This window comes from Rhipicephalus sanguineus, chromosome 5 (genome assembly GCF_013339695.2).
Source record: "Rhipicephalus sanguineus isolate Rsan-2018 chromosome 5, BIME_Rsan_1.4, whole genome shotgun sequence".
Taxonomy (NCBI): domain Eukaryota; kingdom Metazoa; phylum Arthropoda; class Arachnida; order Ixodida; family Ixodidae; genus Rhipicephalus; species Rhipicephalus sanguineus.
Genome location: NC_051180.1, coordinates 175,136,588 through 175,151,285, shown reverse-complemented (window position 1 = coordinate 175,151,285; position 14,698 = coordinate 175,136,588).

The following is a 14,698-nucleotide window of genomic DNA, read 5'->3' as shown; positions in this document are numbered from 1 at the left end:
AAACACAAATAGCAGGTGGTAGCATGAAAATAATGGCTGATGCTCTCGCGGCCGGTTCGCGTGCTTGATATGCACCAAAATCGGCATTGCGTGACGTGACTGTATGACGAACATAAATACCCTGCGGTAACATGAAAATAATGGTATGCATGTCATGTAAGGCACGATTTACATGCCATGCTCATGATGCTCTAGCGGCAGGTTCGCTTGCTTGATACGCACCAAAATCGGTATTGCGTGACGTGACTGTAATGCGAACGTAAATGACTGGTGGTAACATGAAAATAATGGCGCGCATGTAATGTAAGACATGATTTACATGCCATGCTCATGATGCTATCGCGGCCGGTTCGCTTGTTTGATACGCACCAAAGTCGGTATTGCGTGACGTGACTGTATGACCAATATAAATACCGTGCGGTAAGATGAAAATAATGGTACGCATGTCATGTAAGGCATGATTTACATGCCATGCTCATGATGCTCTCGCGGCCCGTTCGCTTGTTTAATATGCACCAAAATCGGTATTGCGGGACGTGACTGTATGACGAACATAAATACCGTGCGGTAACATGAAAATATTGCTACGCATGTCATGTAAGATCTAGTTCACTATACATAGCATGTTTGACATGCATGCATGTTGAATCACAACGCGAATGAAACGCACGTATATTCTGGTATATACAACGCATGACCTGTAATTTATGTTCGTCACACATCCATGTCATGCCATACCAAATTTGCTATACATCCAGCTAACAAAACGGCCGGAAGCGCGCCAAGACAGTGTAATGCAACTCATGCCGTAAATGTCATGCACGTTATTATTTTCATGCTACCACCTGTCATTCATGTTCGTCATACAGTCAGGGCGCGCAATGTCAATCTTGGTTTATATAGAGCTAACGAAATAGCCGCGAGCATACCAAGAGCGTGCCATCCAAGTCATGCCATACATGACACAAATCATGATTTTCACGTTACCACTTGTCATTCGTGTTCGTCATACAGTCACCTCACGCTATACCAAATTGGGTGCATTTCAAGCTAGCGAACCGCCCGCCATCGCAGCATGAGCGTGGCAAGTAAGTCATGTCGTACATGACATGGAAGTCATGATTTTCATGTTACCACCTATCACTAACGTTCGTCATGCAGAAATAGCTCGTCATAAAAATTTTGGTATATATGCATTTCATTACATGACCGCGAGCGCCCCGAGACCATGTCATGTAAATCATGTTTTACATGGCATGTCTCTCATGATTTGCACGGTATAACCGGTCACTTATGTTCGTCATACACTCTTGTCACGCCATACCAATTTTACTGTGTATCAAGCTATCGAAACGGCCGCGAGTGCACCATGAGCGTGGCATGTAACTCACGCCGTACATGGCATGCATGTCATTATTTTCATGTTATCACCTGTAATTTATATTCGTCATACAGTCATGTTACGCCATACCAAGTTTGGTGTACATCCCATTGACGAAGCAGCCAGGACAGCACAAAGTCGGGGGCGGATAGATAGATAGATAGATAGATAGATAGATAGATAGATAGATAGATAGATAGATAGATAGATAGATAGATAGATAGATAGATAGATAGATAGATAGATAGATAGAAAGTCGCAAAAATTCGCTAAGAAATGCTTCACATTGATTAAATGCAGACAGCCGAGCGCGTAAATGCCGCGCAGTTCGCATTTCTTTATCGCGTTAGTACGCGTGCGTGCGTGTGTGGACAAGTGAAAACTGCCGCTGTTTCTTTCCTAATCAGTCAGAGAACAACGGTATGCTTCATTCGGGGCTGCAAAAGCGCACGCACTCCGTAAAACATGCGTTACTCCATGTGAAATCAACACCGCACCGCCGCCGCTTCGGCCGCGCTAGACCAAATATGGCGGCGCGCAAGACGGTCGCGGTACTTTTCCCGTTCCAGTGACTTTATTTCGTAGATTTGGGGTATTGCACCCGGACAATTACTATGTCCACCACGCCTTCCGTCAGTTTGCCACCAACTCCTGGCGTCACGCGCTGGCACCTTCTTTAAAGCACAGGAGTGGGCCACGCGCATCGCCACTGTGCAGCACGTGACGCAATCAAGCCAGCCGGTAGGTGGGTGTGCCCCCCCCTCCCCCAATCCTTGCTGGCATTTGCATAAAAATGAACGCTACCTCAGGCTACTCCATTTTATGTGCTCCTACATCAAACGAAAGCTCCTTCGGCCAAATGAGTTAAACTATGCACGCCTTAATGAGCACGAAATGATTCTAGCACAGTGATGTCGGCGGATTTCAAGTGAGCCTGAGCGAAATGCCAGCGCTGTTCTCCCGGCCCTTAGAACGAGACATCCTTGAAGTCTACCAGAACATAGGAGCAATCAGAGGAGACCATCCGCGCAGCATTGCGAGAAAAAAACGAGACATCTGGGCAATGAGTCCAAAACTGGAAACATTTCGGCGCGCTCACAACAGACTAAAACGAAAAGCGTTGTGTGGGCGCCGAAATGTTTGCAATTATGTCCTCAAACCAACTCGCCCAGCTCTCCATATTATTACATGATTCCAACAGTTTTGAGGTGCACTTTTTGGCCGCCACCTCTTCGCACAGCAACTTATTACATGCCCTTGATGCCATCCAGACAAATTACAAATAATATTGCCTCAGGGCTTTTTGTGTTATTTGATTCTATTACGGAAGCTCTGACTTCTTGTGCGCTGAAACCTTACTTACTGTTAACAATAGCGGAGTTCCAAATGAAGCTAAAGGCACCATGCACATGTTCTTTCAAACGCCAGCGCCAAGCCTATGCTATTTTGAACGCCAGTGGTTGGCGAGTAAATCGCGCTGAGCTTAAGGCAGCGGTTAGCGGTGCGTGTGGCCACATTCTTTGAGATATCGAGCCGCACTGCGTAGGGCGCGCCGGCCTATTGTTGCTTTGTGATCACATCAGCCGTATACGCTAGGCACAGCGCATGATTTATCTCGCACATTGACAGCAAACAATGGTGTTCATATAGACGAGTGCACAGTGCAGTGGCTTAGTTTGGTGGGGTGTGCGCTTGAGAGCACACACAAGATTGTGCTTGGTGTTACAAAGCGGAGGAAGAATAAATGCTCGGGTGTCTGTTGCTGTGCGCACGATCTGCGTTATTGTACGACCGGCTCTCTCGTTGCTGCGCCGGGCAAATCTACAAAGCGTTAACGATTCATTCCATTGGGCCATCATGTGTAAGCCCACCGTTCATCGTTCTAACCGAGAAGCAGATTAATTATCTGCGTGATTGAACTTTGCATTTTCATGTACTAATCGTGACGCATGCGTTGGGCTTCCCCTTTCCCCTCATCTTGTTCTTGTTACGTGTCCCCTCCCAAGGAAGCGCATATACTTGTTACCACGAAATAAACGCTCATGTTGTTAGCCAGCGCAAACTCCGGACTGTCTTTCTGGTCCAGTTTGCCCGCGCTATTTCCAATGATGAAGTCATGCCAGGCAGCTCAAGTTAATACCCTTTTATATATGATCACTCGTCCAGACGTGTATCCGCTGCCTCGCATACATGACGCGCCAGAGAGCTTGCGAGGCGCGTATCTTCGAATATTCACTCTGGAAATTGGGAAGACCAGAAGGCTGAAGATGACTGCGCGAAGACAGCTTTCACAACGTCCGATGGCTCATACGAATTTACCGTAATGCCTTTTGGGCTCTGCTACGCGTTCGTTACTTTCGAGAGCAAGATGGACACGATCGGGGAAAAAATGTCTGTGCTACCTTGACTGCATTGTGATGTGTTCATCAGACATTCCGACGCCCCTCGTTCTCTTGCGTGAGATACTGACCTGCCTCACTTCCACCGGCCTCGAGCTGGGCATCAAGAAGTATCGTTTCACTGCCCGCAAGTTAACAATATTGGGACGTTATATCGAAGGACGATGTGCTTGCTGACCCAGCCAAGCTTTGCGCTGTTGCCATGTTACCGATGCCCACCATTCTTAAGGCACTCCGCAGCTTTGCAGGCCTCTCCTCTTGTTCCCGGCGCTTTGCAAACAATTCTGCAGCCGTCATAGCACCAGTGATGAATTTGCTTACCGCTAGCAACAGCATCACTTCTTGTTGAGCCTCGTGTGATCATTCCTTCAAGCAACTACGTTACCTAATTGCTTCACCACCGAGCATTCGACATTACGATCCCACAGCGCCTACAGAGATGCATGTGGACGCTAGCGGCATCGGACTTGGTGCAATCCTAACTCGATGGAAAAACGGCTTCGATAAGCACGTTGCCGCGTATATTAAAGAAGGCAGAACCAAACTATTTTGTGACTGCGAAGGAGTGCTTGGGCATCATTTGGGCTGTCCTCAAATTTTGTCAATAATTATATGCCCGGACTTACGAAGCTCTTACCCATCAACACGGCCTTTGCTCGCTTTCTTCGTTGAAAGATACACCAGGTCCCTTCGGTCATTGGGTGCTTCGCTTAGAAGAATATGATATTCGCGTTGTCTACCGACCGGCTAGGAAGCAGTGCAACGCCAGTGCATTTTCTCGATCGCCATTGCCTTCCGAATAGGTTCCATGTCAATGCTCTTCGCATCAATGTCACCCATCGACGTCACTGACAAACCGGTCGGCCAGCAGAAGGATCCCCTCCTTTCAAGTACGCTGAACATTCTCTGGGATCTATCCGCCCCACCTTTTGTATAACACACGCCGCCAAGCCACCCAATTTACTGAGGTAGACACACTACCTTTACCGCAGACGTTAAATGCCTGATGGTCACAAATGGTTGCTCGTGATACCAGGGCACTTGCGTGCTGGCATCTGCGTTTACTTCCATGCTCTGTTTCACCATGGTCGCGACGGCGTTCTGAAAATGTACACTCGGCTAAGGCAACGTTTCTACTGGCATGGAATGTATGACTGTCTGCCAGTACATTTGCGCTTTCACGGCGTACCAGCTGTGTAAACTTTATCAGCGCCGTTCTGGCGAGTGACAGGCGCTTCCGTGTCCTGCTCGTCCATTTGATCGCATCGGCATTGACCTCTAAGGCCACTTCACTGCAGTTCCTGGGGTAACAGCTAGGTAATTGTCTGCGTCGATGATTGGACGCGCTATGCCGAGACTGCAGCTCTCGCAGCCGCCACTACGCGCTATCTTGCAGTTTTTATTATGCGGTACTTCATTCTTCGACATGGAGCACTACACGAACTGCTAAGCGACAGAGGGTGCTCTGTCCCGTGTCTTTGCATGTGATTGTGTTCTCTCGCGCCTTGAAATCAATTATGAACGTTCACCAACTCGCCCAACAAAAAGTTCTCTTAAGCGCGTGTTCCTGCTCGACGTGATATAAGCCCTTTTCGCTGCATGCAGCATCGTTCCCCGCATACCACCGGCAGACGAACGGCTTGACGGAAAACTTCAACCGCATACTCAGTGACATGATAACTGTGTACGTCACGTCGGATCACAGGAACAGGGACACTGTTTTGCCATTTGCGACTAGCGCCTATAATACTGCCACGCAGGCTACTAATGCCTTTTCGCCGTTTTTCCTGATATACGAACGAGCGCCCTCTTGTAAAATGGACACGTTGCTTTCATACCGACCCTATGCTTCCGAATGCACGTTTGTGTCTGAAGCGGCGAAATACTGAGAGGACTGCAGGCAGCTAGCTCGTGAACGCACAACTGCCATTGATGGTCGCGAAAAAGTCCCCCATGACAAAGGCCCCTTCACGAGACATCCCGACTGGTTCCCTCGTTTGGCCGCGTATCTCGCATCCCAGCTCTAGCCTTTCAAACGTGTTTCTTGCATGCTATGATCGCCCCTACCGCATCAAAGGCCATACATCCGCTTTCAAATACGTAGTTAAATCCGTGACGGCATCCCACTACTTCAGTCATCGCGGTCGTAACACGGTTCATGTCAGCCGGCTTAATTCGCACTGTGTCCCCCTGATACTACCTACGTCTTAAGACACCAAGATAACTAATCCTCTCCCGTGGACAGTTGTAGTGAAGAGGAGGAAGAAACGCTCGGGAACGCGGATCGTGTGCGCACGATATGCGTTCGTGTTCGACCGGCGCTCTCACGGCTTTGAAAGTCAGCATGTTTTTACAATAAATCGTCACGCAACACTGGTGTAATCTCCAACCACTCTCCTTTGCCGATAGATATGTCATGCTTATATGTACTCGAGATTATCAGAGAGCCAGCTATTTTCGTTTCTTTCACAGTGTAGTGCGGCAAGAGCAACGGGAAAATAGCCATTGCTTCCTACCAAATCGCGTATGAAAGCGTGCTGAAGTTGCGTGAAATCGTATTTACGGCGCACACGTCTTGCAATGAGCATACCAAAAATAATAACGAAGATGCGTCGTTCGTTGTGTTACCATATTCCTAAATACTGGATAAAGAAGACTTCATATTCATAAAGAAATATAAAGAAGACTTCATATTGCGAGTTCTCGAATTCCCAATTTTATTACTGTGCACCAATTTTGGCAGAAAGGCTACCTAAACATATCCACTTTAGCCACTGCTAAGAATATGCGCCATCACGTCCCTCATGCATCCACATTAGCCACTGCAAGAAAAACAGGCCTTCCCGTGCATCCTTTTTCAACTGAAGCGAATCGTATTGTACACGCCTGTGCTAGGGATTTAGAGTATTTGATGATCACTGCAAAGTGCACGTGTATCATTTTATCCTGAGTTGCATGCGCTCATGAAAAGAGAATTGTACACAGTCTTTCAACTATTTATTGGGCAACATGGTGCGGCCATGAAGAAGACAGCGATTAGCGGTTCTCGATGGAGCCAGCCGTGCGGTGATCCAAGGCTCGTGATCTGGGTCCTGGGTTGACGCCGGCATCGGCCACTTTGGTCTGAATGTGACACTTTCGCCTGATAGATGCTGCGAGCGAGACTGTGTATGACCAGCCATAAACGATGAACTAAAAGCTGTTGAAGTGTATGTGTCTGTAACGTGTCCTTTAACTCCTCCTCGTCTTCGTAATTAAGGCTCTGTGTTTCCGTTGGGCCACACTCGTGTGTGAGAGGCCTGAGCGCCCATCGTCATCACAACGGCTTCAGCTATTCGCTTACACTTACAGTCATCCTCGATTGTGTGTAGGTTTTTACACTTGCCGTCATCATTTTATCCTGAAATGCATTCGCTCATAAAAAGGAAATTGCACGCAGTCTGTCAAATATTTATTGGGCAACATTTATGTTGCGCCATGTAACACTCCTAAAGACAGTCAGTTTTCAAAGTTGTTCACAAAACATTTGCGCCTCAGCGTTTGTAGACATTCCCGTACATTTTCACCATTGTGTCGCCAAAGCACCATTCTATGTTGGCTGTGTTGCTCATTGTAAGACGTGTCACACTTTTCATTGGACTAATGAAAGAAGATGTATCGCGTCTTTCAACTTACTTTAAGGTGGGAGAACAATGTATTGAACAAAGAAAAAGCAGCAGCCTCGAAGTATCAATGCTTTCACCTTTCGCGTGGTGGTGTCTGCGTATGACGCTATTTATTGAATTACAACAAGAGCTTCGTACCTCTGGTGTTGTAAGAAGGGCCAAAGCAATGCTCAGTTTTCTCTTCATTCCACCAGAAAGCTCGTCAGGAAATGCGTTTGCTTTATCAGAAAGGCGTACAGATTTTAGCACCTGTTGGATAATTTCAGGCAATAGGTGGGAGTCCAGTCCTTTCATCTGAAAAAAAGAAAGTTTGTGACACAACTTGAATGGGTAGCATAACACCTGTATTCCCGCTCTGCTCAATATCAGCTGTGCAGATGACACTGCTATTACTGATTCACTCACAACATATTTTGACCACGTTTGACTTCCAGTGACCACTGTCACCTCAATACATTATTTCAGTACTTCTACAACATTGTGCAAAGGTAAATTTCAAGAATTTCTCCACAAAAATGTACAAAGTGCAAAGTGAAGTGCCCCTGGTACAAGAGGGGTATCATCCCATTATGCGGTTAGTAAAACGGCTTCGCAAGCGTCGGAACTCGCCGCGAAACAGCCAGCATCGTGCGCAGTCATTCACTAAAGTTAATGTTAAAAGCGTCATTACGTGATGCAAGACAATTCCGTTATAACAACACACTGGTCCGTTTAACCAACGCTAATCTGTTTCTTGTTCAATATCTGAAGCACTTTGTGCCTACTGTAAAATTGTTCCTGCCTGCCACGGTTCAATTCCGTGTGTCAGAGCACTAGATAGGGTGCAGTAACCATAGCAGCGGCTCTTAACTGGGGAAAAACAGCGCAATAGAGAATGAGGACGTAGGAACACAATAGACTGGACGCGCGCTGATCTTACAAAGTTGCAAGATCAGCGCTCTTCCAGCCTACTGGGTTCCTGCGTCCTCGTCCTTTATCGCGCTGTTTTTACCCACCTAAGCATGTACAAACTCGCCCAAATCAAAGTCTGGCTCTTAACCTTCTGCAAAGTACTGCCGCAACCAAGAATATTGGAGCAGACGGTGTTGTAATCGAATTAAAAAATACTTGGAATGCATTCCACGTTACCTAACCTTTATTTCCCAAACAGTTATAGATTCATGCACTGTTCCTCGTCTCTGGAGAATCGCCAGCGTCATCCCGGTATATACCGGGTGCTGAAAATTAAGCTTCATGGTTTTCTTAATATTCAACACCGGGAGATACGTGAAAACCACCTTTGCAGATAAGTTAGGTATCCAGGGGGACACGAAGTGAGGCAATAATTATCGCTGTCAGCTGCCGAATTAACTAAGGTTGAATAATGAACATTTTAATGGGTGCAGCAAGCGGGCATGTTTGCATTGAAGTTGGAGGCAGTCGCGTTTCTACGCAGTTCTACTTGGAAGAATTCTTCTAGCGTGTCTGCGCCCCGCGATATCCTGCTGCAAAGTTTAATGGCAGTTTACATGATTACGCATGCAAGACAGTGAGCACAGGCGTGAAGCTCCTCCCCGATGTGCCGCGGCAGTTGCATGCAGCGTTTAATCTGACAACGGGTCGAAGGCATAGGCAAAGATGATAACTGCTACCCTTTTGCTACAGCCTGGCGATAGCAAGCAATGACTGCTCGTCACATGAGAGCGGAACATTACGCCAATCATCACCGTCTTGCATGCGTATTCATGCAAACCGCCATTAAACTTTGCAGCGGGATATCTAGGGGCACAGGCATGCTAGAAGAATTCTTCCAAGTGGATCTGCGTAGAAACGCGACTGCCTCCAACTTTTCAATATAAAGATGCCCGCTTGCCGCCCTCATTAAAAGGTTCATTATTCAATCTTAGTTAATTGGGTGGCAAACAGTGATAATTATTGGCTCACTTTGTGTCCCTCTAAATACATAACATATTTGTAAAGGTGGGTTTCGCGTTCTTCCCAGTGCTGAATTTTAACAAAACCATAAAGCCTAACTTTGAACACCCGGTATATCTAGCAACACGCAAATGCTTTCTAACTACATAACAGATTTTAATACAACCTGTAAGTTGCTGGAGCACCTTATTCGTAAACATATAAGCCGGTGTTTTAGCTGATAACAGCATCATGTCAGAGTGTCACCGTGAGTTGCGTACGGGCCACTGAACAGTAACGCAGCTCGTCAAATTTACCCACGACATTACATCGCCACTAAACACTCGTTTTTCAGATAGACGCCATATTTACTGATTATGAAAAAGTGTTCGACACAGTTTGTCACAAAAATCTCCTCAATAAGCAGCGTCAAGCTTTTGAAAACAACAAATTTCTCGACTGCCTTTTATTCTGTAGTTCCTTTTCATAATGATGAGTCGTCAGCTACAGTTACTCCAGGTGCTCCCTTGGGTTCAGTTTTGTGGTACCCTGAGAGCGTAAAATACATTAGGTGCGTCAACTAGTTTAACGAAAACATCAGATAATGAAGCCAATGAAGGTAGATGTGACATTAATTGCGCTGTTTTAGGCGTATTGTAGTAATTTGGATACAGATGTGAAGAAACTAAAGTGGACGAAAACACAAGTTGCCGTAGGCAGGGGCCGAACTTGCAAGCTTCGGATAACCCGCCAGATGTTCTGCTAATGCAGCTACGGCGCCGGTCGTCCATTTTATTGGGTATTTATGTTTCGTCCGCGTTATCAGATTCGCTACCACCTGGCAAACGCAGATTGAGTTCTATTTTCACTTTCCCCTTGTTTCATCTTTTCTTTCTTTATCGACATCTACGTCTTCTCGTTATTTCTCGCATCTTTATTTCTTCCTTTACCTCTTTCTATAGTTCCCTTTCTCCTTCTTTTCCTCGTCCTAAGCCTCACATCACTCCTGCTCACCCTCACTTCGCTTTCCCAGCATCAGTCCTCTTCATCCTTATTTCCTTTGTCATGCTAAACTGTACTTTACAAGGCTATGCCATGCTTTACACTCTCCGCTCCTCTTTTCGTTTCTCACCTCACAGCCCTCCTCCTCACCATCACTTCGCTTTCCCACCCGCTTGCCATAATATACTATGCATGGCTATGCTAGGAGTTGTTTGGCTCATGGCCGCTTTCCGTGGCGCTTACCCGCCGAGTTTTCTGTCTACGACAGCGGCCTTACTCCGGGCTTAAACAGCTTCGCCGAACAATGTTTCATGCTGAGACGTGGCTCTGTGATAGAATACTGGATTGCCATTCATAGCGCGTGGGTTGGATTCCCGCTCGAACCTTTGTTTTTTCTCACTGTACCGTGCAGCTGCGACGGACGCTCGCGGTGGCGGAGGCAGCGTTGGCCAACGTCGGCGGTCGACAGCTGTGCCACTACAATCGGCTGTCGTGAGGTTATAACAGCTTTCGCTGTGACACATTCCCTTCAGCACGGCTTTAAGAAGAAACGTACCACGTTTCTTTTTGATGCTCAGGTACTTAGGCACAGCATTATTATGGGACATGTGTAACACGTATAATCACAAGGCTTTCACTATCATTTGCTGATATCAGTTAAGCTATACCTGATTACATATTTAATTAACCAATGTTTTGATCATCCTAATTTCATTATCAAGATATCTATGTCCCGCCGTGCCTTTAGCAAATCTTGGTAGCTATACGTGTACCACTAACGAAGTGACGATGCCAGTGAACTTACGGACACTGGCATCGACCTTCAGTTGGGGCGTGGAGCTGAGGACAGCTCCAACTAAAACGGAGATCGTGTCAGTGTCGGAGCACTATAAGAGCCCCGCAAGTGTTTACCGTTTGGCAGAAGCGCATTATAAAGAGTCTAAAGTGGTGGGCAGTATCGAAGATACATGTATCTTAGCTACTATCTTAGGTACTCTTAGGGTATCTTGTATCTGTATCGCTAAACGATTCGCAAGACTAGTATCTGCGTCTAATAATAATAATAATATCTGGGGTTTAACGTCCCAAAACCACGATATGATTATGAGAGACGCCGTATGGAGGGCTCCGGAAATTTCGACCACCTGGGGTTCTTTAACGTGCACCTAAATCTAAGTACACGGGCCTCGAACATTTTTGCCTCCATCGAAAATGCAGCCGCCGCGGCCGGGATTCGATCCCGCGATCTTCGGGTCAGCAGTCGAGCGCCATAACCACTAGACAACCATGGCGGGGCTGGTATCTGTGTCTGTACTTCCGATACTTTCAATAATGTATCGTGTATCTTAAGATACAATATACTGCTATAGAAACACCATCTTGAGAAATTATAAAAGTTGGCTGAACTCAGCTTCTTAAGCTGATAGCGCTTCCACTAAGCCAGCTGAATAAAACTAAAGACATTGGCATTCTATTTATCTTACCGCCAGTGTCCTTCAGCGAGGGCAGGTGATGAGGTTTGCGTGTTCTTAATGGTAGAGCATAGTCACGTGATGCCGCTCGGGCCATCTCGACAAAAACAAGCGCGCGAACGTCTACGCGCAGCCGACCTTCATTTTCCCTAATATCCGCAAACCCAGCCTTCAAAGACACGTACACAAGAAGAGAAGTTTTGACGACCGCACACACTGGGACTAGCAACATTTTAATGCAATAACAGCTACTCGAAAGGAAAGCCAAGACGCACATGCCCACACACATGATAATGTAGAGGTGAGAACAGTGGGCATGAGACAAACGAAGCACAACCAAAACGCCCATGCGTCTTAGAAAAACCGTGGAGATAAAAACGCTGCGCATGGCGCCTTTTAATTACGTTTCTCTAAAAGCGTCACGTTATTTCGGGATAACGATAAGGAAGGTACGTCTACACACCGATCATGTCCATGTTTTTTATTTGGTACGCTTCAATTATTTCTCTTTCACATTTCATGGCTCCCCTACCAATAATCTTTGTATCGTTAAAAATGGGTTAACAACCGCACGCTCTGCAATGTGCAGGTAAGTTCGCGCCTCCTCCTGAAGCGTCCTCGTTTTCCTTTCGAGTAGCTGTTATTTCATTAAACTGTTGCTATTATCAGCGTGTGTGGTTGTCAAAACGTCTTGTCTTGTGTACGCGTCTCCCAATGCTGGGTTCGTCGATTTTCCAACCTGTGTGTCAACAGGCCCACCACCGACTCTTTCCTAATATTTTCTTCCTTTTCAATGTTGTCTCTACCACGACACTTGCTCTTAGACGCTGTACTGTTCTGCATACTCCGGTGGGTGCGGCGTCTATCGCGCAAGTTATGATGCCGTTATAGTGTCGCTATCGAAGTTTATTTTGCGTGGTGCTTCGTTACGACTGAAAAATTCAAGAATGGGGGTGCTCTAGGCCTTGCGGCTTTCACACATAGGTGAGATTAAATATCTCGTGGATGTATGTTTTATATGGAAATTAGGTTCTAACAATTCTCACGCCATCGGTGCCGATGATAGTTGCTATAGAACAAGCATTTGCGTAACAGATCATGCCTTGGCAACTGTATCTTCGTTCTTCCTGCTAATTATTCAAGATTTGAAAAAAAAAATTCGGCAGATCCCACGTACCGTGAGAATCGATGTTATGCGAAGCATGCGGCTGGAAGGTCACTGTGACGTAATTTTTGTTACTGAGCGAAACGTTACAAAATGACGCTAAAGATCTATAAATTTTACACGCACACACATATGCTGAAGAGCCGCATATGTGTTATTTAACCAGTTGTTTACAGTTGGGTAACGCTGCCAACGGCGACGTGGGTATTACCAACACCAGAAGCGGTAAGCTGATATGCAGCGCTCATACTTATCCCTAATGATGGAGAACGCACGCACGTTTCAGCAACCCGTGTGCATGTGTGGAAGAGGTTCTTGACAGTTCTTGGACAAGGTCATCATCACCGTGGTCAGTGAGCACCAGCAGCTGGTCATGACTTGTTATTGGATTCGGTCGTGATTGCGGTGATGAGCGGTCCATATGTAGTGAAGTATGAGGTATAGTACAGTTTTTGGAAATCGTGGACGCCTCGGTCATTTCGTCGACAAACTGTATGTCGATAGAGCCGGCGACATTTCCGAACCTGGAGTCACCCTTCGCGTTGGTGAGGTATAGGCCGACGAGGCTGGTAGGCCTGGATAGTGCTACGTAGACCAACATCAGTGGATGGCGCTTGTCGTATTCGTAGACTACATGGGCGTATGTGGCCTACGTAGCCTAGTCTACGAAGCGGCCTGTCAATCATTCTGGCAGCATCGTCGGTCAGCATGAGGCCATTGCCCAGCCTCGTAAGAAATGAAGCGGACACTGCCTAGTTCTGGCGGACAAAGCGCACTTTACGGTGCGATGATGTGAATATCATACGTAACTTTCGTTAATGTATTCCTCCGGGGTCGAGCAATGCTTCAATATAGCTTGCTAAATCATAGGAATAAAAATGTAATGTTTATTAGACTGCTATAAAAGCGGAGCCAACACTGGAGCCACAGACGTTAATCTTATATGACGCCTGTATCGCAGGAGTATCATCGTAGGAATATCATGTAGTGTTTATTGCTTTCTTGCAAAATTAGATAGCCAACACCATAACCACAATTGACGTTGCACCGAAATTACGCCTGCATAGGCTGTTTTTCCAAATCAGTTTATAGACCTGGCGTGGCGTAGAATACCTGATTGCCACGCAGAATGCTTAGGTTCGATTCCTGCTGGGATCCTAATTTTCATTATTTCCATTCGCTGGGTCAACTCTGCCAATGTCGGTTTCTCTTAACGCTCTCGCATTTAAGTTACCTATGTCTGTCCTCGCCGTTCCTGGGTAGATATAAACTGTCAATCACCTGTGGCGCATACCCGTACAGCGCGGCCCGTGGTAAACGGGTATGTGCCACACGTGTCTGGAGGAAAGGGTTTGACGACGTACGCGACAGGATTCTCACGTTATAGATGTGATGACCGGACAGTCATATTCGTCAAATCCCCTTACCCTCCCATGCCATTTTTTGTCTACACGAAGTTGAGGGGGCGATCATGAGAGCACCCAGACGTAGGCGGATAGATAGATAGATAGATAGATAGATAGATAGATAGATAGATAGATAGATAGATAGATAGATAGATAGATAGATAGATAGATAGATAGATAGATAGATAGATAGATAGATAGATAGATAGATAGATAGATAGATAGATAGAAACGCTCAAAGTGCGAAAGGTCCGCTAAGAAATGCTTCGCATTTAAAATCATAATTCGATTGCTCGCACAAGTGCTTTTCTTTGC